Source organism: Pseudopodoces humilis, chromosome 2 (genome assembly GCF_049639895.1).
Source record: "Pseudopodoces humilis isolate 2021_Gansu_Grassland_sample_001 chromosome 2, ASM4963989v1, whole genome shotgun sequence".
NCBI classification, from domain to species: Eukaryota; Metazoa; Chordata; class Aves; order Passeriformes; family Paridae; genus Pseudopodoces; species Pseudopodoces humilis.
Window position 1 is genome coordinate 80,871,825 of NC_142201.1, and position 10,520 is coordinate 80,882,344.

Genomic DNA, 10,520 nt, shown 5'->3' on the forward strand with positions numbered 1-10,520 from the left:
AAAGTACTGACCCAAATCTGCATAATCTTAAGTGAATACTCAGTGAACTCTAAGGAATTGCTCTGTGCCTGGCATTAAGCGAGTGTTTTATTAGAGCGGGGTCAAAATACTCAGTGCTTTGCAGGATCATATGAGGAAAAGAAAAGACTCTGTTTACACCTCGGCTTTTATTTTTCCCTCACTGGTTCACTTGTTAGAAAGAAAGCTAAGCCAGGGCCAGCCTGGTTTCTGGGAGGCCCAGGGAGGAAGCTTTGGAAGCAAACTCAACTGCTTCCACTCAGGAAGAGTTTTTGATGAGGCTGCCTTTGACACGCAGCAACAGCAGCTGCTCTGGATGGATCCTGGCCCCTCTGCCAAGGAGAAAAACAACAACATGATGACACCTCTCTATCTGGAATACAGGATAATTCTCTGGTTCAACATGAAGTCTTCTTCTAAGACCCTTTTGTCTAATTTATGCTAAAACTATTTTCAGCAGAGGGAAACAGTGTGTACTATTCCTTTACCAAAAAAAAAGAAATCAAATTCTTGCCTCCCTCTGCCCCAGAAAGCAGGCAAAGGATCACAGTGCTAACAAGCCATTGTGGAAATATCCCAGATTAAAAATACCATTTTAGACCTTTTGATTTTTTTTTCTTTTAATTGCTTCTCCTGGGTGTCCTGGAGTCTTGAACAGTTCCTAAAAGAAATTTAGGAAAAAGCACTTCACCCTGCTGGAGATCTCAATCCAAATTCTGCTTTATATTGGATAAAAGAGCACAAGGAGCTAATCCCAGCTATGTGCTTTGACACAATTTCTGACTAAAGACTCACAGAAGCTGTGAGAAGACATTAAATGAAGGTGATTCCTGCCTTGATGAGATTATTTTCCAATAAGAGATGGGGGGAAAGACATTGCAATATTAGAAAAGGACAAGGCTGTTGTTTCTGTGAGCACAAGGAGATGCAGAGAGGGTTTTGCCTTAGGACATTCCTGAGCTGGAATTCCAGACCCAAAAGCAGGCGGCCCCCAGCCCAGGGCACAGTCCTTTGTCACCTCTACCCTCTCTGTAAACCAGGCATCTTAATACCCCCACTTTTCACAGGAATGCTAAATAAAATGCCTTGAAGATGAAGTGCCTGTCTTGCTGTCACGCTGCCAATTCTCCTGCACTGTGCGGATTCATATGGTAACAGGAGCCAAGGTCAGGGAAGCATTAGTCAGTCTGAATTTGGCAAACGGGGGTGTCAGTGTCTGATAGCCCTCGCTTGCAGATTAGATTAGCATGAAATGCCCTGCCTAGGTTATCCTTGAAAATCACTTCAGCTACTGCAGGAAGTGGCTGCTCAGTTCATTAGCAGGGGTGAAAGCAGGACAGTTACTTTCGACATATATTTGTTTTGCCAGCTTTGACTTTTTGTGCTGTCAGTGCTGGCTTGGGCCTATCTGGGAAACGTAAATATCCCCAGTTTTTTCATGGGGTACTTCTGATCTATTCACATCCCAGGAGGTGTCCATGGCCAAGCTGGATGGGACCCTGAGCACTGGTCTAGTGAAGGGTGACAGCTGGGGGCTGGAAGGAGATGATCTCCAAGGTACCCTTCCAACCCCAACCATTGTGGGATTCTATGATATCTAAGGTATTGCTCTTTCATCCCATTCCTCTTTTCATTTCTTTCAAGCATATCCCAGGGGTGTCTGCTGCCAGGCCATTCCCAGCAGTGGTTTCCTCACCTTGGAGGTCTTCTTAGCCCTGTCTGAGCATGCAGATTTTGGTGCAATCAATTATTGCAGGGAGAACATGATTTAGCACCCACTGAGCCTGTACATCCACGAGGGGCAGAGCAGTGCAGACACGACCTCGGCATCAGTGTAATTGCTTCACTGAGAAACCCTGCCATAAGCAAGGCTGATGAGCTTCTGTGCAATGTCCTCTGGCCAGCACGCTCCCAGTTCTGGAGCCAGCTAACTGAGCCCCATCTGTCAGACACCCTGCTCCACTGATCTGTGCAAGAAGAGGCTGCTGACAAGTTCATCCTGCACTGTTGGGTTGGAGAAAACATCTGGGATGACAGCAGGTAGCCTCAGTCCTGTGACAGGAGATGAGCATGTCAGGTTTATGAGGCTTGTTTTAATTGTATCAAAAGGACCTCTTGCAAATCTAATGTATTTATTTTAAAAATATTTTATTAATAAAAAGACAAACACTAAGAATTAAAATGTCAAGTGGTTCTCAATGCTGTCTGCCAGTCACCTTTAGTCTGCTGTCACTTGTAGTCTAGGTGAAAGGCGAGTCTTTTGAAGCACTACTACTGTTAGTAGAAATCTAAATATTAGCCCTTCCTCTCCATGTCTCCATCAGATAAGACACCAGGTTTTCTGTTAGCAGCCTTGAAGGTCATAGTTCTTGATGCCAGCCACTCTCCAGCAGGAGTCTGGGACACAGAGAGGTGGGGAGAGAATATGGATCCAAGCCACTTTTCTTCTTTCCTGCCCTCTTGCATAAAGTATTGCAAATAATTGAATACTCAAATTGGAGTGAAGGTAAGGGCCACTCTTTCTGGGAGTGACACAGTGCTCCAGCCCTGCTGCCTTCTTAGTCTTTACCTCCTCCTGCCAGTGCATGCACTCACTCTTAGGGCAGGTGTGCCCTAATCTGCAACAGTGGAAAAGCACAAAGCAAAATATCAAGACTGGACCAGTGTCAGCATTAACAGTGTTGGGAAATAATGCCATTAAGTCCAGTCCAGAGCATTTTTCATGTACTTCTGTGGGATTCTGACAACAACTGTATGTTTTATAGCAGTTCCTTTTGCTCTACACACCCTAACCCTCACTCAGTAAATTGCATATGGTACAAGAGTGCAAAACAATCATCCCAAAACAGAGATACCTTTCAGCTCCACAGTCATTCTGACAGAGATCTGTGTTGCTCTATACAGGCAAATCAGCTTCCAAGAAGCAACATGTTTCTAGAGGGACAATGTTAGCAAAATCGAAGTGTGTGTGAGGAAAAGTCAAGACAAGGCTGGGAAGGCATTCAGCTGTCAGTAAACACTCCCCCTTATCCCTTATCATTCCCTTGTCCCCTGTATCACTGGAAAATAAAAATCCTGATGAAGCCACAAATGACATGAGGAATATTTAATTTTTAGGAGTGAAATCAGTGTGGGATAGCACTGGGCTGTATTAAAGCCATGAAAATTCAAAGCAGCTTGTGCAGAAGCCAGGACAGCCACAACACTGCTGAAGGCTGCCATGGAAGCAGGTCCAGGAGTCACATGGAGATGAGTCTTTGAAAAGAGTAATTTCTAATTTAATCAAAGTCAAAATACAATCCAGGATGAGATTCCTGTAAATAAAAGGAAATTTATTAGTTCCACATGTCATCATAACACAAAGTTTAAAAAAAAACTTAAAGCCAGCATCCTGAAGAACATAACCAAACCTTCAGGCCTGTCTTATGGAATGATGTACAGAGAGCCTCGCTGGATGTGGTTATCCCCATACACAGTCCCTATGAGAAAAAAGGGCAGGGCAGGGCAGGGCAGGGCAGGGCAGGGCAGGGCAGGGCAAGGCAGGGCAGGGCAGGGAAGGGCAGGGCAGGGAAGGGCAGGGCAGGGAAGGGAAGGGAAGGGAAGGGAAGGGAAGGGAAGGGCAGGGAAGGGAAGGGCAGGAAGGAAGGGAAGGGAAGGGAAGGGAAGGGAAGGGAAGGGAAGGGAAGGGAAGGGAAGGGAAGGGAAGGGAAGGGAAGGGAAGGGAAGGGAAGGGAAGGAAGGAAGGGAAGGGAAGGGAAGGGAAGGGAAGGGAAGGGAAGGGAAGGGAAGGGAAGGGAAGGGAAGGGAAGGGAAGGGAAGGGAAGGGAAGGGAAGGGAAGGGAAGGGAAGGGAAGGGAAGGGAAGACCTAAGAGAAGGGTTTCCAGCCTGCCTTCTCCATACATCTGATATATTCTGGTCTCTATACATTTCAACATTTGAAACCAAAAGAATCTTTTTTTTTCTGCCCAATGAATTCTGATTGTTTGAAACCTGAATAAGTCACAAAATTCCATCTGAAAAGTCAGCTGTCCTTTGCACAGCTACTGGCAGGAATAAGTCAGATTTATCTATACCTTGATCATGTCTGAAGCACAAGAACCACTTTCATAAAAAGTCAAGGATAGTTTCACTGAACCCAATAGAATGACTTAGGGGGTTCAGGATTTCACCCCAAACTGTTCCTCAACAAACTGAACCCGAATGTGAAAACTGTGTTTAACTTTCTCTCACTTTTCCATCACCACCAATGTTTGTACTCACCAAAAAAATATGTTTATAATGCATAAACCAGAAACTTGCTTCTGCCCATGTTGTCCCTGCAGTGCTCTCAAGGAGAGAAGAAGCAGGGCAAGTCTATTTTAGTCAACCAAGTCAGTTGGTGAGGTCCTGTGTACTTGCAGGAATTCAGTTTGTTGTATAAGCAAGGGCCAGTCACATTTACATGTTTCCATAGTCACTTAATAGCCACCATGTGCAAAATCCCCAAGTTTTGCGTGCTTTCAGTTGAACAGAACTCCACCTCAATCCTAATCTTCATCCTGCTCTAATTTAGACTTCCCTAGTTTTAGCTGACATCTTGGGCTCAAAAGAATAGTAGCTACACATATGAAACAGTAAATGTTTGCTCAGTTCTGGCTGTGTGATCACCTGGCTCAGCACCCCTAATTCTCCCAAATATTGTGAGAATTTTTTATTTTCCTTTCCATTTCCATTTTCCCCCATTTTTCTTCCTTTCTATTTCAATTTCCATTTCCACTTCCATTTCCATTTCCACTTCCATTTCCATTTCCATTTCCATTTCCATTTCCATTTCCATTTCCATTTCCATTTCCATTTCCATTTCCATTCTCCTTTCCCATTTTCAAAGTGGTTGTTTCTTCTTTGCCTTGCTTTGGTCTGATAAATTCATTTATGAACTGGGATGTGGGTTTTTGCTGATGCTTCTTTTCTTTCCACAGCTGGGACTGCAGTGTCTCTTCCAGCACCAGAAAATAACCTATTCAAACATCTTCAGAAACTTTGCAGGGTATGGTTTTTAGTTTTATTGCTTCTTTTGCTGTGTGTGGAAGTTGACTTCTCAGAGAGTAAGAGTAGCAAAACTGGAAACATTTAATAGTTCATCAGGAACCTAAGGACTTCTTTATCGGCTTAAAAAAAATATCTTTGTTGGCTGTGGCCTCTTCTAAGACTGTCATGCCCTTTCTGAGGGGCTTCCTCTGCCTTCTGGGATGCCTCAGGGCACCATGAGGGAGCAGTGCTGCAGCAGGGTCCCAGCACTGCGGTGGTCCCGTCATTTTTCTTCAGCTGGGAGGTGACAGCTGAAACCATGGCTTCTGCCTGAGCCTGTCTGGGAAATACTCCTGGTTGCACCTCATCTTCATATCAGTGAGACAGTGTTTGAGACAGCAAGTCCAGAGTCAATGAGCATTGACATGCTTTAACAAGCACCTCTGAGCAGCACTGCAAATCACTTAGCAGGCAACAACGGCTTGGATGATTTCAAGCAAGGCTAAAATGGTGCTGGTCTAAAAGGTGAAATGTTTTAGAGAGCTCACTTGGACACTGACCTCCCATCAAACCATAGCACCTGCTATTCCCATGCTGAAAAGCTTGAAGTCCTCAGAACTCACAGGACAACAGTGTCTAAAAGAATCTTATTTCATCTTTAAATTAGATGTTAGTCAGAAATGCCTTACTCAGAGGGTGGTGAGGCACTGGAATGTGTAGCCCAGAGAAGGAGTGGATGTCCCAGTCCTGGCAATGCCCAAGGCCAGGTTGGATGGGGATTTCAGCAACCTGGTCTAGTGAAAGGTGTTCCTGCCCATGGCAGGGGGTTGAGGCTAGATGATTTTTCTGTGGTTCTGTAGCTTCAGGCAAGCTAAGAAATTCCTTTATTTCCCTGTGGATGAGGATCTCAGTGTTCCACACCTCCCACTGACTCACTGTGATTCACTGTTTGAATCTTAATATAAAGACAATACAAGTCCAAGTCAACTTGTTTTCTCCAGGCTTCAGGTCTCCATGAGCATAGAAGCTCCCAGGGAGCTTCTGGTACCAGTGGTCAAGCCCATTTTTGTTTCCTGAGATATTGGTGCTACTTTGGGAATAACAAAAAGTCAGGATAAAGCTTAAGACAAAAAAAGAAGCATTTTTTTCTCTTGACTGGAGCCTGGCTATTAGAGGCTTTTGGACAAATTGATTCCCTGAGCACCTTTAGGAAATTAGGCAAACCCTTCCTGTCCAGATCAGTTCTCTCAAAAGGTGACTCAGCCCCCATCGCTGCAAACAATTGTTTTTGTCTCAGCTGCAAGGTCATGTCTGGATTAAAATATTTTCAGTTTACTCTTGATGAATATTCTCCATCTGAAGGCAAATGAGAAAGGCTTCTTATTTTCCTTCAAAACACTCACCGTTTGCACAGATCTAAACAGTCCTTCCTCTGGAACAATGCCACATACTGAACTTCCTAAGGAAAGCTAAAACCAGCCACTAGAAAAAAAAACCCTGAACTTCCCTAAAAACTAGGAAATTAAAAATGCCATTAAATGTGGAAAGCAAGGGCTTTTAAGTTGTTATTATTTGCAAAGCTTTGTATTATGATTGTCACTCTTAGGGTGGCACCTATACAGAGTAATTCAGATTAGTATTCCCCTGAGATAAGCACTGTTCAAAGTCCTTATAGTAGGAGGCAATCCCCATAACAGCAAAGAGATTAATGTTGAAGAGAGTGAAGTATTTCATAGGTGAATGTCCTGCCCAGTAAAGCTGGACAAAAAGTCTTATTTTCACACTCCATTTTCTTCCAGCAAAGAGGGACAAATTGGCCTGCATGGTGCAATAGACTAATGACTTCCAGTCCTCAGACCAGGTCACTTCCTGTGGATAAATCTGCCTGGGAAACCTTGGGCAGACGAGAACTCCCTTGCCAGGGCTCAGGGCAGGTGAGATGGGAGCCAGCTTTGAGCCAAAGGCTGCGTGACCAGCCAGGTTATGATAGCACTGAGGTGGTGTCCCTCTGCCTGCCTGGTGTAACCTAGAGGGACAAGTAAAGAGCAGGAGGAAAGATAATTCCATAGTTTGAAATAATTGAGTGAGTGTCTAAATTACATCTCTGAGGTCACTTACAGACACTGACTCGAATGGCAACAGGGCACAGGAGTGAAAAGCAACAAGCAAATCTCATTTTCTGAAATATGAGCAACCCGTCTGACACGGGTTTAGAAAACATTTTGTACAGATGAAACATTCATCTCCTTTTCTTTCTGACTCTGCCAGCTCCAGCTTTACCAAGCTGCATTTTTCTCCATGAATTTCTTTAAGATTTTCTCTATTCCACCCTGGAGCCGGGGGTGAAGTGTTGTACACCAGCAGGGAAGGTGAGTGCACACAGAAGGAATGTGAGTGCTGGAGGAAGCCAGGCTGCCAAACAGCATCTGTGTCTACTGCTGAAGGCTATGCTGACACACCAGGTTATTTCTGCTCTGATATTACCCGGGTGTCTAATTAAAGACAAGGTTAGAGACACAGCCTGAGATTTAAAGTTGTGAATACTTACAAACAGAGATTTCAGATTTTGCTTTGCTGCTTAAAAGGTCAGAGGCTTTATAGCTCCTGCCAGTCTCCAGTGAGATGCATCTCAAACACCCTCTCAGGTAGCACAAGCCTAGTTTTAGGACACCAGGACAGCAGAGAAGTATTCCCCTGAAGGGCTAATCAGAAAAGTTTGCTGCAATGAGAAATCTAGTCAGATTTTTCAGACTCAAAAATGCTTGGTAAAAGTATTGAGGGTTTTTTTCTGATATAGCAAATTAAACAGTTTCTTATTGCAACTAAGTCACTGTATCAGTTAACATAAAGTATAGGGATAAATAATATTTTTCCATTAGGTTTTATTTGGAAATTGAAAGAAGTACAAAACCGTACTTTAAATCCAGCTTCTTATCCTTGCCAAAGAGCATGAGTCACACATTATGGTATTCATAGAGAAGCCAGTGAAGCTTGGAGAAATATTTTGGTATTAGGTTTCTATTCCATATCTAGAACCAGACAAACCTAACTGAGGGTGAAATCTGAGAATAACAACAGTGTTCAAGATTTTTGAACTCAGGTGCCTAGAATGTAATTTTGTTCTGGGAGGCTCTGGTAAAAAATAATGTCATTAATCAGTTGTGACATCTACAAAATTTCCTACCATTTAACAGGCATTGGAGGTGTGCACTGCAAAGGAAACTGGGGTGGGGTTCAAGCACCACCTGTAGGCGTCTGCACGTGAACTAGGGACTATTCTGTCATTACAGTAAATATGGATGATGCCTCCAATAAAGTTGTAGTGAGTAGTCTGGAAATTACTCAGCTAACTACCAGGTGACTCAGAATATACCAAATTATCCTGAAAGCTCCATGGTGTGTATTACCTAGATTTCTATTGAGTATAAAATGAGTACAGACACTTAGGCCTCACGTACACACTGGCACTCACATGTTTTAGCATGCAACTGAATCCCACACCAGATGTTAAAATATGGGCCATCTGTGTAACCATACTCAAGATGTCTTGAGCCATGTCTAAACCAGTTGTGGTTCAGCAGCCACAAATCCATACAGAGGTTACTCCTCAGTGCACACCACACTCCTGCCCATGCACATCTGTTTCTTCACAGCAATGGAGCTGAGGTCCTCTGAACAAACCTGAAATGAGCACCCTGGTGCAAACCAAAATGACAGAAGTCTCTGCCCACATGGACAACACACAACCCATCCTCAAGCTGCAAGATTTACCTTACCATGCCTTGTATCTGCAGGTAAAAGGTTTGAAACCCAAGTGTGAATGTCAGCCAGGGGAACATGGGGTCAGGACTAACACTGACAGCCTGGACTCTCTAACTTGTATTGACCTGATGAGATAGGAACTGAGATTCCTGACCAAAACTATTTTGTATCATGCTGTTTCCATGAAAGCCAGTCTCAGAAACTAAACATACAAAACTTGTGTCCTACCTTCTTTGTAGACTCCCCTGGCCCATCTTAAAACTGACCTGAGCTTCCAAATATTTTTAAGAATTCTTCAGGTTTTGTTTCTTTTTTCCTTTCTTTCTCCTTGATTTCTATTTCTAAATTTTCACAATCTATTTTCCATAGAAAATTGTATCATAAGTCTGGCCACATGCTCTTGTTACATGGAGCTTTAAATCTCTGCAGGGTGACACTGGAAGTCAAGGGCTTATGTTCACAAAGCTCCCTGCCATATCTAATCTATATAACAAAGGACAGGAAGAGAAGGAAAATCAGCCCCAAAGTTCTCAAAGTGAACCATCTGAAAGGGTTAGGAATGCTGACAGAGGGTGAGGTGCCTGCTGCAGCCCAGCAAGAGGCTGAGCGATGTTGCAAGCGTGACACTTAAGCAAGGCTGTCCTGGTAATTGAGAACAGCCAGAGCACTCGGTGTCTCCATCGCTGCAAAGGACACCAAACACTCAGACAAGTGTGTTCAACAGAGCACAGCCAGGCAAGGTACTGAAAAATGAAAGATTACAGTATTGGGGGGAGCAACTGGTGGTCAGGTCTCCTCAGCTCTGCTTTTTGCATTGCCATTCCTGCGGCCCAGCTTCCTTAGGAGCCAGGGCTGGAGAGCCGAGCGCCAGGCACTGCTTTCCCCTCATGCAGCCCAGCCTCCCCAACCTCATGTGATCCCACAGGGGTGATTTGCTGAGGCACAGGCTGAAGCCTGGAGATGTTTCCTGGGAAGGGATGGGCCTCACCATATGTACAGGGCACTTTTACAACCCTGCCCCCCCCCAGACTGAGCCTGAGAAAGCAACAACCAAGCCGATGACAAAGGGTCGCATTGCCATGTAAGGCAGTTGGAACTAATGATATAAATACACTTTGAACAAGACATCTTTATCAAGAGAGGAAGTATTAAGAACTACATTGACCAGGCAACACAGGAGAAAGGAGGATAAAGAGGCACTGAGATAAGGTTAATGAAGAATGACAAATAGAGCCAAGTGGCTTTTCCTGTTAAAAAAAACCCGTCCCTTCTACTTATCGAGCTCAAGGATAGAGAGAGGACTTTCCTGAGCCAAGGACCCCAGCAGAAAAGGGAACTGGTGCTCTAGAAACCTTCTTCTTTACAAATATGGGGTGCAGCTCCAGTCCAGCCACAGGTCAGCCTGTTCCTCATGGGAAGTCAAAGGGGAGAACATGGCTCATTCCCATAAGGCAGAGCATTTCCCTCGGGGCATGGCCAGCCCTGGGCAGTCCCTGGCATGCAGGCAGTATTTTGATGACTTGAGGCATTGCTTTTGCTGCTCTCTCTGCAGCCAGGGAAAGCTAAATGCAAACATATGCAGGTTAAGCCAGGAAAAAACATACTTGATTGCCTAGAGTTGTCATTTTTTTTTTTATTTCAGAAAAGTTCCAAGAAGGATAATAGACTGAAAGGATTAATTAAAGAACAAGAATTAATCAAAAGCAAAGCAGTACCTTCTGGCTAACAGACC